Here is a 17,687-nt window from a genome sequence, read left to right as displayed (position 1 = left end):
CTAGTAGAAATAGACTGCCCCGTATTATTAGGTAAAAGTCATCCTGTATGTCAACAGTTTAAACTATTCCTGTGGCTACTTGTTAATACCTTTCCAAATGTGCTATCCTGCATATAAATGAGAGCATTTTGACTCATACAATTACTTTGTTGGCCTTCTACGGGAACATGCATCTAAGCTCTATCACAGCACTTATTACACTGTATTCTAAATAGTTATCTGGTGTCTTTGGCCCAGGTTAGTAATTATAAGCAACCCGAGAGCTGGCACAATGCTTTGCCTTGTATCCATAATACTTGGCATTTGATAGTTATATGAACATGATATTTATTGAAGGAATACGTGAACATTGACTATGTATGCCTTGAAAACATATCTTTATTTGTTTTAGATTCAATACCGGGATTACAAAGGAGATAAGAATGCAATTTAACAGCCAATCAAAAGCTAGAATGAAACCATAGATTATTTTTCAGTCAAACATAAACTTTTACTGTCCACCTAAAAGCATGAAAATTGACAACAAAATTTATAATAGTGTTATAAAAACAATTTATAAGTTGTTAAATATTAAAACAAATATTATAATATTATAAATTGTTAACAACTTATAAATTTATAAATTAAAAGAATTTATAAATTCTCTTAATTAAGATTTTCCCTCTGTGTACCCAACCACTTCTGACATTTTAGGTGTTTGAAATTTTGCAATCTGATAAAATTGTTAACGATAATCAGAATCAAAATATATTTTAATTAAGGAAGAAAGGAAGATTTCATGAGAAAATTAATGTTTGAATACATTTTAAAATTATTGTTTTATAGAGTTACACTCATTTTATGCATTAAAAATACCCCATCCTGTTCTAAATTGAAATGTTTTGGAAACTCATTAGATCTAATTATATTAATGACTGTCATTCTTCCAAGACTATGTACTACATTTTTCAAATCTAGACTCAAAATGGAGAAATAAAGAATTCATAACCTGGGATTTCTTAGCTCCATCACCTTAGTACACTCTATCTTTTATTATACAGGTGAGGATAACAGTTCAACTTTGGCCTTGACTACTGTCTCAAGACAAAATAGCACAATATGTACGCATAAAATTGAGGCCAATTTGGTCTTCCTCAGGCCCTAATAATGTCTCTTTAATAAAATTAATGGAATGAATTCTGGGCTACTCAACAAATATTTTGATTTTTTAAATATGATCTTAAAAGCTTATGTACCCTCTCTTGGCATGACATTCTGAAATACTAAATCAACTACTGATTACTGGATGTGTGATTCAAGAAGTACTATAGAATATCTATATATTAGGTATACATTAAACTAGTAATCAATCAAATCCTTATAAGCACTAAACAAACTTCTCCCAAATAACAAACATACACACATAAGAATATTGCTAAAATTTTCACCTGTAGTTTGTTGCTGAATTTTACTTCTTACAGATAAAAATGGGCTATCAGGTTTGTTTGTTTTTTTTAAGCCCATTAAGTGGGAGAATTTCCACTTTGTTGCTAGAGTTTAGAGGCCACTTAGAAGAGTCCTTCCATATTATGCAAAAAGAAGTTTGGGGAACTTCTGTTTCCAATAAGGTAAATACTTACATAAAATTTTTCCCCACATTAAAATCACAATACATCTGAGATTGGAAAATGACCTTGAATTTTTTTTGTATTCTATTTATATTTTAATTTCTCATGGAGTTTTAGATATCATCATGGCTCCTTGCTAAATGAATTGTCAATACGTGCAAGAGCAGCCATTAAACAAGTATTGATGCCATAAGACTTTGGGGCAGAAGGACACTGTACTCCAGGGTGAAAATAATTGTATAATTTATTTTAATTTAATATTAATTAATAAGATTCCCCATCTTAATATCCCACAGAATTCTACTCCCTAATTGGTTATCTGTGGTAGATGCTGTTAGTGATCTAGTCAAATCATTTTAACCTCTCCCCACACATATGTGCATAACTTTTTCTTTTGTTCAAGTATTCATCTGTCAGCATTGTGTTCTGACAACGTAAGCCCCTCCCCTATTTCCAAGATGTAAATCATGTTTGGTCTCAACCAGTCATGAAAAACACATACATATAGGTCATATCTAATTCTGAAAATAAGATATAAAATATTGTGCAAAGAGCTCTAGGAGTAACAGGGGAAAGATGTATTTCCCTGATAAATTAGAGAATATTTGGAAATTGGCCTCTTTTCTGTCTGTTTTATTTTCTCCTGGTTGTTGGAAACCATGATGCTTGAAACAGCTGCAGTGATCTTGTGACTCTGAATTGAAAATTTAGAGGAAAGATAAAAAGCCAAAATGCTGAGAAAAGTAAAAAGAAAGACTAGAAAAAGCCTGAGTCATGTACTAACCTAGAACTGCCAGAATCCTTTTTTTCTCCCCCACCCCAAATATTCTATTACTTGCAGTTAAACATACCCTGATGCAAAATTCATGTTAAGTTTTAGAAAATAAAAAGTTGAGATAATAGGAAAATACATCCAATCTTATTCTTTGGGTTGAAAATGAAGACTAATTGCCCTTTGATCTCTTCATGCACAAAATTAATTATTGCTTGAGTTGACGATAAGAGCCATCAAATTACTCCAATTATCAGTTGTCCTCAAACTCAGGCAACGCTGAAGTTGAGATGCAACACCAGGGAACTTCACAGTTGAAAACCATGTGCCTGCTCTATGATCTTTTTATTCTCTTGTCATCTTACCAGGTGAATGGATTCTAAACACGGTCACTATGCTGTCTCTCACTAATGTAAACACCATTTAATGAATACGTCAGCAAGAAATTAAGGTGTATTTTCTTTAACATCACTTATCTATCAAATAACTCAAGAAATAGTTCCAGGAACTTAGTTGCAAATTTATTATTATCTTTAATAATAAAGATATAAATTATGAAGGTAAATGCATAGGGGAAGGGAAAGTATTTCAGTTTTTGACTTTCTTCTCTATAGTCCTTAGATTTTTTTAAATTGATCATGGAAGATATCCCAGTGTCCCACAGTTTTCTTCTTGGTAAAATGTATGGTCCAATAAATACTGATGTAAGGACAATCATGATGGGATAAAAAGACAGAATTTTTTTCGTTGTTTAAAGCTCCAATCATGAATTTAATTTTTTCACAATTGGCAAAACCATTTATAAATGATTGTCATTTATTGCATGTAAAATATTTAAGCTCTAGTCTTCTCAGATTCAAATTTAATTTACCGTGACCTCCTTGGTGGTCCAGCAGTTAAGACTCTGCTCTCCCAATGCAGGGGGCAAGGGTTCGATCCCTGATCGGGGAAATAAGATACCACATGCTGCACAGTGTGGCCAAAAAAAGAAAAAGTTAATTTACGGATTTTCTCACATGTTCATTTATTGAATTCTTTATTCAGAAGCACACAATATTAGAATTGTTATTAAAAGATTTATTTTTGTAAATAGCTATATTCAAGTCAAGTATGTAGATATTTTGGATATATCTATATGTGTTTTTTGTTATTGCTTTTAATTGTTTGTGGAGAAGAGCACGAGAAAGAGGAAGATTGTAGTTGGAAGGATTAGATCTCCTATAAAACAAAAATGCTAAATATCATCCCCACCATTAGATTGAAATTAAATTCATGTGGTTAAGTTTGGTCTTTGGCTGACCTGATAGATATGTATGTTTACTACGATATTTCTTTGAGGTAGTAAGTTCTTACCAGAACAGTCAATATTATTACAAAAGTGCAGATACAAAACTAAACATGAAGACAAGTGATAATAAGGAAAAATGAGTGGTGGAGCACTCCTTCCTGCCAGAGACTCATGTTCTGCAGAGTCCTTCTTAGAAAGATTTCTAATTATTCAATCTGCCACCGTGTCATTCTTCAGAACTCACATTGCTGTCTAGGTTCTACTCTGATGACATGCTAATCCTCTCCTAAGGGGTAGCATTCAGAACCTTAAGCCACATAGAAATAGGTTTCACATAGTTGTCACGTAGGTAAGTGTCAAGATAAATAGTCACAAATGTCAAACAAGGAGAAAAGAATTAAGAGTAGACAGATAAATTTACTTCTGACTTTGAAGTCCAATAAATAACCTTCCTATTTCTTACATAACTCAATCCTCAATCCAAATTCAGCTCAGGGATACTTAGTAGAAGCAGCCATGTGCCAGTCAGATGCTGGTGTTAGAAATGAGATGCAAAACTGCCTACTATTTTGTAACCTCAAAATATATTAAAACACAGAACTGGTATCCATAGCCAACCGTTCCCATTTGCCGATGATTTGTCTTTTTGTTGCAGTATTCATCACCGTCTCCTCTGTGGACATTATTTATGTACATGTTTTCTCCTCCAGACTGTGACACCTTGAAGACAGGAGCCACATTTGTCCCTCAAATCTTAATTCCCCAGAAAACTTAACCCAGTTCTTTGTATACAGTAAATACCAATACATTTTTTTCCTATGCCACATAAGTACATTAAGGTGTTTTCCACGCCCAGGTATTATTTCTTCTTTTATTTGATCTAATACTATAATTACTACAGCTTGCTTTTACCACCAGGAGAACTTTCTAAGTCCCTAAATTCTAAGGTTTCTAAATTTTGGTCCTGGAGATAATTTTAGAACTATTCAATTTCTGGATTTCCCTTTTCCATAATGAGTTGAGGGTTTTCCATTCTTTGGGAAATCTTCAAGTTTGTAAGTTTAGCCAAAAAGGTCAAAGTCTTGGCTTTTCATATTATCTAATCATGTAATACTTGGGCTTTGGTGAAGAAAAATCTTTACAAATCAAAAATTTACTTACAACATCTGGGACCTGCAAATTTATTATGGATTATTTCTTCCTTGCTCTCATATTAAGATGGTCTCTCTCTCTCTCTCTTTTGAAGCAAACCATACATATTGCACCATTTCTACATTAAAGCTGCATCTTTGCAGGAAACAGGCAGATTGTTTAACCAATGATATACCTGACTTCGTTCCAAGCCAAACAACACAGCCTTTTTATTTTTGCCCATGCCGCAGGCTATCTGAGAGTATTAGAGTTAATGTGCAATCAGGTAAGTAAACCCATATTACATATCTGTAATTTTCATCCAGTAGAAAGAAAATATTACATTACAAGCCTCCATAATTGCATTCAAATGTAATCAAATACAAAAGTTTAAGATTCCACATCCTATGAGTTACAAGATCTCTTTTTCTATACATTTAACCAATCTTATAGCTGCAAAAAGAAGTTGAAATAATTCTCAAGGCACTAAAAAAATAAATAAATAACAAGATTGTCCTATACTGTAATTGCCAGCCCCAGGCTCTAATTCTTTTATAGCACTGTCTGCAGCAGCCATTTATGTGCTCAGGCAACAAAGGCCTGGACAAGGATACATTTACAAAACATGTATTTATAGCTAGGAAAATAGCCATTTGGAACTAAATAAAGTTTCTTTGATTGGGGTGTTAGGTGAAAACTAATACTGTAATAAACAGAAGTTATATATTTCTTTTTTGATCTATGAATTAAGAACACAAGACTACAGCGTTCTTGCTTAGCATCAAAATTAAGGGAATCTGAATTAAAAGAAAAAGTCTTAGAAACTATGAATAGGATTAAAGCTTTGAAAATTTAAAGTGCGTTATGTTAAAAAATAACTTTGTTTACTGTGGCCTGCTTTCTTTCTTCCTTTAATTTTTTTTTTTTATCATGGAGAAAATATAGAACTACTTGAAAAATAAGGATGGTATATGAGGGTAGATGCTACTACACAATGTTGAGTCCATCTATTTCACTCTAGTCTAGGCTACCTGTGGGGAAACATTCTGAGTGAGTAAAGGGGGTGGAGATACAGAGTATACTCAAATGTTAGACAACTACTTGGCCAAGAAAGATTTTCCTCTGTATTCCCCAAATTCCATGAATTATAGATTCCTTTGATTGAAACATTTCCACATTTAAAATATATATTCTATCTTCATACTATGATTTCTTACTATGAGAAGTTGTTCTTAGATGATCCATTCTCCCAATAAAGATTGGTCAAAACCCTCACTAAACTCTGCTTCCCTATCCTCCATAACAGAACACAAGAGACACATGAGCTATTGTAAAATGATCTGCTGTAACTGGAATCACAGAATAGAAGTTAGACACGAATATAATTACATCTTAAAATGTTGAAGTAAAATGATTTCATCCAGTTAAAATATTCTTTTAAAAATGAAGGCAAAATAAAGATAGATCAGACAAACAAAAACTGAGAGAATTGGTCGCCAGCTGACACATACTAAGAGAAATACTAAAGATAGTTTTTCAGTCAGAAGAAATAATATTGCAGATGAAAGCATCTGAAAACAAAAAAAAATTAGAAGTTAGAAAAGGGTAAATATGGAGAATAAATCAAAATGAATATTGATGATTTAAAACAACAACAACCATGTAAACAATTATAATAATAATAATATTGTGTGAGATGGAAAATATATGTAAAACTAAATACATGACATCAATAACACAAAAGATGAGAGGTGCCTGGAAAATGACAGAAGTACTAATTAAAGGTAGATTTTTACATTTTCTAGTTTCTAGTGTAACTACTAAAAGAATCATAAAATCAACTATAATTAACAAGGGGATGGGAAGTTATAATAATAGAAGACTCTTTATTAATCTAAGGGAAGATAAGAAATAAAAAGGGAGAAACTAAGAAGAAAATAGAAAATAGTAAGATGATTGGATACTCAAATATACGAGTAATTATGTTAACTTAAATGGAATAAACACTCCATTTTAAAGATAAATATTGTTGGATTGAATAATAATAACAGGAATAAATGATGCTTATAAAAATATAAGAAAAGGTTGAAAGTAAAAAAGATAGAAAAGCACATATGCAAACACTAATCAAAAAGAAACTCTAGTAGCTATACTAATCTGAGAGAAAGTAGGCTATAGGGGAAGAAGAATTACTAGAGATGCAGAAGACATTGCATGCTAAGAAAAATGTCAATTCACTAGGAAAATATAATATTTTTATTTTTTTATTTTTAATTGAAGTATAGCTGATGTATAATATTTTATGTTACAGGTGTACAATATAGTGATTCACAATTTTTAAAGGTTATACTCCATTTATAGTTACTATAAAATATTTGCTATATTCCCCATGTTGTACAATATATCCTTGTAACTTATTTTATACCTAATAGTTTATACCTCTTATTCCCCTACACATATTTTTCCCCTTCCCCTTCCCTCTCCCCACTGGTAACCACTAGTTTGTTCTCTATATCTGTGAGTCTGCTTCTTTTTTGTTATATTCACTGGTTTGTTGTGTTTTTTAGATTCCACATATAAGTGATATCATACAGTATTTGTCTTTCTCTGACTTATTTTACTAAGCATAATGCCCTCCAAGTCCATCCATGTTGCTATAAATGGAGATATTTCATTCTTTTTTATGGTTGAGTAGTATTCCATTATGTATATATACCACATCTTCTTTATTCATTCATCTGTTGATGGACACTTGGATGGCTTCAATATCTTGGCAATTGCAAATAATGCTGCTATCAACATTGGTGTGCATGTATCTTTTCGAATAAGTATTTTTGGGTTTTTTTTGGATATATATCCAGGAGTGGAATTGCTGAAGGCATCACTTCCTGATTTCAAACCATGTTACAAAGCTATGGCAATCAAAATAATATGGTATGGGCATAAAAACAAGCACATAGATCAATGAAACAGAATAGAGAGCCCAGAAATGAATCCACACTTAAATGGTCCATTAATCTATGACACAGGAGGCAAGAATATACAATGGGGAAAACACAGCCTCTTAAATAAATGGTGTTAGGAAAACTGGACAGCTACATGCAAAAGAATGAAAGTGGACCCTTATCGTACCCCATGCACAAAAATCAACTCAAAATGGATAAAGACTTGCACATAAGACCTGAAACCATAAAACTCTCAGAAGAGAGCATGTGAGCTCCTTGACATCAGTCTTGGCAATGATTTTTTTTTTTTTTTTTGATTTGACTGCAAAAGCAAAAATAAACAAGTGGGACTACATCGAACTAAAAATCTTCTGCACAGCAGAGGATATCACCAACGAAATGAAAAGACAATTACGGGATTAAAAATATTTGCAAACTACATATCTAATAAGTAGTTAATATTCAAAATGTATAAAGAACTCATACAACTCAATAGCAAAAAACAATCAGATTACAAAATGGGCAGAGGAATTTAATAGACATTTTTCTAAAGAAGACATTACAAGTGGCCAACAGGTACACGAAAATGTGTTCAACATCACTAATCATCAGGAAAATGCAAATCAAAACTACAATGAGATATCACCTCACACCTGTTAGAATAGCTATCATCAAAAGACAAGTGACAAGTGTGGACTAGGATGTGGAGAAAAGGGAACCACTGCACACTATTGGTAGGAATATAAATTGGTGCTGCCATTACGGAAAACAGTATGGAGGTTCTTCAAAATTTTTAAATAAAGCTACCATACTTCTGGTTACATATACAAACGAAATGAAAACAGGATATTGAATAGATATCTGCACTCCCAGGTTCACTGGAGCATTATTCACAATAGCTAAGTTATGGAAATAACTTAAGTGTCTGTCAAAAGATGTATGGATAAAGATGTAGTTTATATATGCAATGGAATATTATTCAGCCATGAGACAGAAGGAAATCCTGCCATTTGCAACAGTATGGATGGACCCTGAGGGCATTATTCTAAGTGAAATAAGCCAGACAGAGAAAGACAAATACTTCAAACACTTTTTAGTATCATTTATGTGGAATCTCAAAAACAAAACCAAACCATAAAACATGTCAAATTCATAGAGAGAGAGAGTAGAAAACTGATTGTCAGGGGCTGGAGATTGGGGGAAATGGGAAGAGTTTGGTAAAATGGTAAAAGTTTTCAATTATAAGAGGAATAAGATCTGAATATCTAATGTAAAACATAGTGACTATAGTTGATAAACTGTATTGTATAATTGAAATTTGCTGAGAGTAAAACAAATGTTTTCATCAAAAAAATTTAAAAAAAATATGTGAGGTAATGGATGTGTTAATTAACTAGAAGAGGGGAATCTGTTCACAATGTGCACATGTATGACCAAGAGGTACACTTTGAATATTTTAACAATTTTGTATGTCAATTATATCTCAATAAAGCTGAGTTTTTTTTTTTAAGTAGAGGTAGGATTTGAACAGCTGGTTCTTGTTGATCCAGGAAAATTTCAAGCTCAGCTGTTCATGGATTGCCTCTCCAGAACAGCAAACTACTGCCCATGGGTCAACACCAAGAACTCTGCCTATTTTTGTAAAGTTTTTTTTGTCAATAAAGTTTTATTGGAACATAGACACACCCATTCATTTAAGTATTGTTTATGGCTGCTTTTGCACTATAAGGGCAGAGTTGAGTAGCTGTGACAGAGGCCATATGGTCCTCAAACACTGAAGTGTTTATTATATCCTCCTGTCTTTCTCAGGAGAGAAAATTATTTGGTCTAACTTAAATCATGGGCTAAGGTTTAAGGATGGTGTTGGAATGGAGTTCTCTGATTGGCTGGTCTATCAGAAACACATGGTATGGAGGGAAGTCAGTTTCCCAGAGGAAGGGCATAACTATCACTAGAAGAGTGGGAATGGTATATTAGGCAAATACAAATAATACATGGTCCTTAACCCATGCAATCCAATCCACAAGCATGCCATCAATACCATGTTGATGTACCCCTGAAAAGAGAAAGGTAAGCAGAGCTTGAATACTTAGACTCTGTGACATAAGTGGAAAACAATGTTATTGTTATATGTTACAGATTGTTTTACTATTGCAGCCCACAGATTAAACCAATAATTCATTTAAATTTTGTAATTATATATCTGACATTTACCAGTGTACAGAAAATACAAGGTGTGGAAGAATAAGTTAATTATACTACAAGGACATATTTAGACCAATTCAGAAAGGTAGATGTTTTATGGGACAACTGACCTGGTCTCTTCAAAAAGTCAATATCATAGGGAAAAAAAAGTAGGGAAGATAACTGCATGTTAGAGACATAATAGCCAAAAGCAATATATGAATATTGACTGACTACTGGTTCTGAAAATAGCCATCAGATATTTTGGGGGCAGTTGGGAAAAATTGAATATTGACTGGTTATAGATGATATTAGAGAATTAATATTATGAGAGAATTAATGACTTCTGTAGATGTCATAATAATAATGTGGTTATGTAGGAGAAAATCCTTATTCTTAGGAAGTGATGCTGAAATATTTAGGGGTGATATCTCAATGTCTACATTTTATTTTCAAATGGTTCATCAGAGAATTAACAGAAAAAATGACCAGGAAAAGAAGAAGGAGAGGAAGATGGGATAGGAAGGAAGAAAAGAAGGAAAGGCAGAGGGTAGAAGGAAAGGGAGAGAGAGAGAGTGAGGAAATACAGAATATCATAGAATAAGAGGGAGGTTATAGGAGTATATTGTATATTCTTTCATATTTTTTTGAATGTTTGAAATTTTTCATAATGAAAATTTGAGAAAAAATCCTTTTAAATCTGGGCCAGGAAAATAACTGCTACCTTCAGAAAGATATTGCCCTTGTCTACAAGAGATGGTATGTTAATGAAATAAGTCCAAATCAAGAGAGAGTCAATTCCTCACAGTATCATTTTCAGAATGTCCCTAAGTATACAAACACCACAGACAACTATGTACTCCCTGGAGACAGAGCGCTAGCTTTCCTTCAGGTGACACTAGTGCAGCAGAATGAGAATGGAAGTTAGCTTATCTTTTTTATTCATTTTGTGAACCAGCTTTATAAAATTGACTCCAAAAAATTATTTCTTTTTCAATCACAAGCTTCTAAGAGTCCAATAGATACTGTTACATATAAAGATGTTCTCTAGAGTTTTTAAAACTTTAAAAAGTAGCATTTCCTCTTACAACAATTAATGTGCTTTTTATAAAATCACCTGTCTCCTTATTTTCTTATTTCAATCATTATTATATGAACAAAGGATTATATGGCAAATATATTACAATCTTACTTTCTATCATTAGAGTGCTTTTATAGATACATACTGTAAGATTTCAACTGGTTGATAAAACTACTCGATTCCAGGAATTATGATTTATTATAAATCTTAGCCTTTGATTATTTTTTTCCAAAGAAAATGTTCAGATGAGTTTCAATTCCTAAGGACCAAATTTAGCTGTCAGTTATCCAAGCATGGCTCCCATCTATTTCAATGAGTCTCATTGATTATCATGGAAGAAAGCCAAATTCCACTCCAGGATGTGTGCGTGCAACTCTATTTGAAGTTAGTGGGGGTCACATACATATCCTAGGGCAGAACTTGGCTCAAGGCTTCTGTACTAATCAATTGCTGTTTTAGCATGCAAAACAATGGAAAAAATATTGCCACTGCAAAAGTAAACCAAATGTTAAAGACAGCTCTCCAAGAGAAATCTAGAAGACTTCTTTAAGAAATATAAAAACATTGTCATGCCATTACTGCTCTGCTGGAGACTGAAAACAATTAGGAATCTAATAAGATATATGTTGCAATAAAAAATTTTCTTGGATGATACAGCATTCTCACACAGATCTGGCCCACTCAAAGATCTGGCCCATTTCAAGCTTTAGTTTTCCCTCCTGTGTTTGTGTTAATCTTCTGACCTTTCTCTATTCTGGTTTCCACAGCTATTGTAAATGACATTCATGTCTTTTATATAAATGCAATACTAAAAATGTACAGTCAGTTTAGTGCATTCTTTTTTTTTTTTTCCAATTAGTTCTCCAACACTGGGTACTCTCTAGATGAAAGCATCAAATAAGCATAATGCAATTACTATAGTAGGGAGAAATATAAAAATAGTTTTCTTTAAATTTTCATCTTTTTTCAAACTCTTTTCCCTGTCTGGATGACAAATCAGACCAAATACACTTTACTTATTTGTATAAACAAAGGATATGGTGAAATGTCCTTCTTTGTTACTACCTTAGCAATACTTCATCTTTTTAAGATGAGATGCTGATTTTTCCATTTTTTCAAAAGTTAACGTACACACAGAAGAGGATGCATATCACAAATGTATTTATGAATTTTTACAAAGTGGACATGGTAATGTAAGTACTACCAGATCAAGAAATTTTCATTACTAGTGCTCCAAAAATCATCTTGGCTCCCCTTGTCAGTCATTACTTTCTCAAAGATTATTACTTTTCTGACTTTTATCCTCATAGATTAGTGAAAGCCTGGAGTGTTTATCAGGATCTCTCCTTTTTGTGTCTCCTACCTGTTAAGGCTGAAAAATCTCAGGTTTGATTTTTAGCCCTTTACCTGTTCCTTTCAATGTGACTGTCTTGGCCTTTGAAATAAGCAAATTCCTCAAAATAACAGGAGTGCACAATGCCACACTCATGTATCTGTGTTCCCTTATTTCTGGAATTTTGGTCTCTCAAGTCCTGGCTGCCTTGATAGCCCTGAACTCCAACTGTGTGTTCTTGACCCTGTGGGACAGTTGAAATGTTTGAATTACCACTTTAGGCTTGAGCTCTTGGATCACTGCTTCTGAACCACAAATACCTGAAGGGGAAAAGCGATAGTAAATACTGGGCTCATCTCAATGTGTTTGCTTTCTCTCCAAAACCAGGTTGCCTTGATTGCTCTCCATGACTTTAAAGAGATTTCAAAAGGATTATTTATTCATCTTTGTAGGTATTTTCAGTGGGAAGGTTGATTTCTTATAAACTACTCTATCATATTCAAAAATGCCAGTCTCTTCTTCAATTCTGTTCATCTGTTTTTTTTTTTTTATAAATTTATTTATTTATTTTTGGCTGTGTTGGGTCTTCGTTTCTGTGCGAGGGCTTTCTCTAATTGCGGCAAGCAGGGGCTACTCTTCATTGCGGTGCGCTGGCCTCTCACTGTCTCGGCCTCTCTTGCTGCGGAGCACAGGCTCCAGACGCGCAGGCTCAGTAGTTGTGGCTCACGGGCCTAGTTGCTCCGCGGCATGTGGGATCTTCCCAGACCAGGGTTTGAACCCGTGTCCCCTGCATTGGCAGGCAGATTCTCAACCACTGCGCCACCAGGGAAGCCCCATCTGTTTCTTTATCAACTTCTTCAACTCTTCCCTCCTTGGGATAAAAAAAAAGTACATAGTACCTTCTCTGTGTACTTCTGTTACTTGATCTGTTTTACTACTTTCTATATTATTTTTTACATTCATGCCTCCTCTACTAGCACTAGTGGTATTAAATTTTTTATTATCATCTATATAAGTACAGTTGATATATAAACCCAGTATAGACATATATACCTATATAGAACTAAGAATTTTACCATACGTAATTTGCCCTGCTACATGTGATGCACCCTGATCTAGTCTATTCCATCATAGTCTATTTTATTTCATTTTTTAAAAAGCTGTTTGCAATCAACTAAATTGATTTCTATAGCTATCAATTTTTTATCTAAAAGCTATGAGCTCCCTGAGGCTAAGCTAGTTACTTGTTTTAATCATAGCCATGTGTCACCTGGGCTCCAAATTATGCTAGGCATATTGTAGGTGATTAATAAATATTTGGGGGCTCCCAAACCTTATAAGCATACCCCGCAGGTTTCTGGTGGGTCTAGTGAAGGCACTGTTAGAAATAAGTTGCTAACTGAACCAGAGCTACTTGGGGTCATCATAATATAATTCTATGGAAATGTATTCCTAGAATACTATAATAGTAATTTTTTATCATTCTTGCACAAAAACTCTGGAAATATCTCTGCAGTTTTAATCTTATAACATTATTGAGTTATAAGTGGCATGCAGTTAAATGCACACATTTGTTGAGTTTTAACACATGCAAACGGTTAAACCATCATCATGATCAAAATAATGCCCATTTCCATTACCCCCCAAGTTTCCTTGTGCTCCTTGTAATTCATACCTCCCTCCTCTCCCATCCTCAGGCAAAAACTTATTTGATTTCTGTCACTACTGATTAGTTTGCATTTTCTGGAGTGATGAAACCATTATTTTGAGATTTATCCGTATCATTACATACATAAATAGCTCATTCCTGTTTACTGTTGAGTACTATTCTATTATATGGATTTGTTACAATTTGTTTATCCATTCACCAGTTGATAGACATTTGGGTTGTCTCCAGTTTGGGGTTGTTACAGACAAAGCTGCTATGAACATTTGTGTACAGTCTTTGCTTAAATATATGCTTTCATTATAAAAAGTAGAATAGCTGGACCATACAGGAGGTTTATATATATCTTTTTAAGAAACTGCAAAATGGCAGCCGAAATGATAGTACTGTTTTACATTCCTACCAACATATATGAGTGTTCCAGTTGCTTTGTGTCCTCATTAACAATTGGCTATTCTTTTCTTTTATATATAAATTTATTTATTTTATTTATTTATTTTTGGCTGCACTGGGTCTTCGTTGCTGTGCGTGGGTTTTCTCTAGTTGCGGCGAGCGGGGGCTACCCTTTGTTGCGGTGTGTGGGCTTCTCATTGTGGTGGCTTCTCTTGTTGCAGAGCATGGGCTCTAGGCACACGAGCTTCAGTGGTTGCAGCACGTGGGCTCAGTAGTTGTGGCTCGCGGGCTCTGGAGCGCAGGCTCAGTAGTTGTGGCACATGGGCTTAGTTGCTCTGAGGCATGTGGTATCTTCCCAGACCAGGGCTTGAACCCATGTCCCCTTCATTGGCAGGTAGATGCTTTACCACTGCACCACCAGGGAAGCCCTTGGCTATTCTTTTAATTTAGCTACTTTAATGGGATGTGGAGTTTTTAAGTAGTTAGAGCAAGCATTCCCCTCCACCATTGCAGATACCTGTTGAACAGCATATTGATTAAGAGCCTGGCTCTGCAGTTATAGAGATTGATTTCAACATGCTTCTCTCTATCTATATGAACTTGGAGGAATTATTTAACATTTCAGAGTCTCAGTGTATACATATTTAAAGGAGGATACTTACAGTATCCAATTTCTAGAGATGCTGTAACCTTAAAAAAGAATATTTTATGTCTTCATTCCTCTCTCCTTTTCTCTTTCTTCCATTTATATATATATATATATCTCCAAAATCACAACAAAATTATAAAAAATATATTACTTTCACTCCCTATTAAACAAAAACTAATTAGTCATACATACTGTTCAAATTAGCAGTAACCATAGTTGATTTAAACCACATTTTAAAAAAATACAGTTTGCGTGACATCAAATAAAATAAATTCTTATTTTCTCTTTCTTTCTTATCAGTTCTTTCTTTATACTTCTCTCAAATCTCAGTGATTTGTTTTTTAAGAGGTTTTGGTCACGCACTGATTAAAAGTTAAGTTCTTATGTATCAGAAATTTTTGGCATGTCATGTTTTCTTCTCTCTGAATAATGCCTTCCTGGAAATATCTACAACAAAAGTAATTTATTTCAGATTAAAAAGAAAAATCTTATACTGTGTGTTTCAAAGGAGTATTAAAATTATAAAAGCATTAAAATTGAAAAATTATGAATAAAGCAATATTTACAAAACTGATATTTTGTTAATTAACATTTCTTCTTTGACTGCAGTTAATTAATTTTTATTATGTTTAGAGTTTAATGAATTATTATAAACAACACGAGATGGAAGTTAATGACAAAAAGAAGGTACAACCTTTACATTACAATTTTGAACAATTCTAAAAGAACAGACAATTCTTGGCAACCAAGAACTCACTGCTCACTGCTCTAAGAACACCAGGAATTCTGACAATTTTCAAATTAATTCTATTTTAAGAAATAATAGGACATAGTGAAACAGAGATGCTTGATTACCATTATTGATTGTCATTGGTTGTCATCTCTTTTCAAATAATTCCAAATTTTCAAATTAAGAGTGTACTATTTCAATCTTTCTTTTTCTTTTGTCACTTTCATTACATATGATATATTTTTAAATTCTTCATTTACCTTTAACATGAATGGTTCCATATAATAATTTGTTCTCAATACAAGATTTCCAATTAATGTCTATGTGAGGAGGGTTTCACTGTTGGAGTCTATCTTTCCTGACATTTTGTCTCCACCTCCAAAAGTATAAAGCATTTGTTGATAATGCAAGGTCAGCAAGCAAAGAAAGGATCTTCAAACTATAAACTGATATTATAATATCTTCTGTTCCTAACCATCTTTCACTTGACCCTCTTGATTAAGGTTAATTCACATTCACTATCTTCTAAGGTGTTAATTCACCTATAAGTGTTTACTTGTGAATAGCGTTTGATTTGTGAAGAGATGCAAAAGAAGTACCATATTTCCTCAAATTTAAGATATCGTCTCTCATAAGATGCACTGACATATGTACCACTAAAAGAGAGAAAATGTTGCCACTTAAATTATGGCACAACTAAAAATACTACTGATTATAACATTCATCCCAAATTTAGAGATGAAAAGTGTATTGGAAAGTGTTCATGTTAAAACTCAGCGAAATATGGTAGTTCATGATAGGGCTTCTGTGCAAAATTAACATGTTTCTGTGTGAAGCTGAATGAGTTATTTCACTCCCCTGTGCTTCAGCTGCCTCACCTATAAGATGAAGATAATAATTGTTTCTCAGTTGAAGTGATGAAAGGAAATACGTGCATGTAAAACCATTAGGGTTGTGCTTAGCATATAATAAGTCGAACATTACTGCTATTATCTCTTTTTAAAATTGAGCTCACATAGCCAAAAAATGAAAATGAATTGAAAATATATTCTATTTATATAAATTATATTATATTATTCATATAATCAAGAAATTGTGAAATAGGTAATAGGTGCATTAAGAAGTTGGTCAAAGCAGACACAGGGCAAACTAGAAAGTTAGGCAAAAGAGTTCAGTTTTGCTTAAGCAAAACAGAAAGAGAATGAGAAGTTCTGGTGGTGAGAACAGAGTGAGCAAAGGCATCCAAGTCGGAGTAAGTGTGGTACCCAGGTTGAGTTCAGTGAAAGGAACCTTAGATGTGATACATGAAAGTTGAGTTTTACTCTAGATTCTCATCAATAGACATGAGTCTTTAGACAAGTAATTCCTCCTCTCTTGGCCTCATTTTTCTCATATTTACAATGCTGGCTTTAGACTAAATCGTTTTTATGATTTCTTCTAACTCTTGTTAATGCATGTACGGAGGAAGGAAAAAAAAGTGAAACTTTTTTTGGAGAGGAGAATTTGCATTGAGGAGAAGTAAGAAGACAGGTTGAATATTATACTACAGATAGACAACTTTTAACCAGCATGAAAGTGCAGACTTGATGCAGTTTATTCCATTCATTTTAAACTATTCCACTGTTTCCAATAATATTATTAGTGAGAGAACATAAATATATACACACACACACACATATATATATACACACACATGTATTCACATATGCTGGTAGATAGATAATAGATAAATAAAGCAAATTACGAAAACTATAATAATACAGAGAATTCTTTTCTAGCAGAATCTTAAAATGAGGTATTCTTTTTAATCTAATATTCTTCTTGAATTACTATAAATATTATACACAAATTTTAAATTTTATTTATTTTAAATAAAATCGATAAAAATAATACAATAAAAAGCATTTA

Source organism: Eubalaena glacialis, chromosome 12, assembly GCF_028564815.1.
Source record: "Eubalaena glacialis isolate mEubGla1 chromosome 12, mEubGla1.1.hap2.+ XY, whole genome shotgun sequence".
Lineage (NCBI taxonomy): Eukaryota > Metazoa > Chordata > Mammalia > Artiodactyla > Balaenidae > Eubalaena > Eubalaena glacialis.
Note: the sequence above shows the minus strand (reverse complement) of the source record.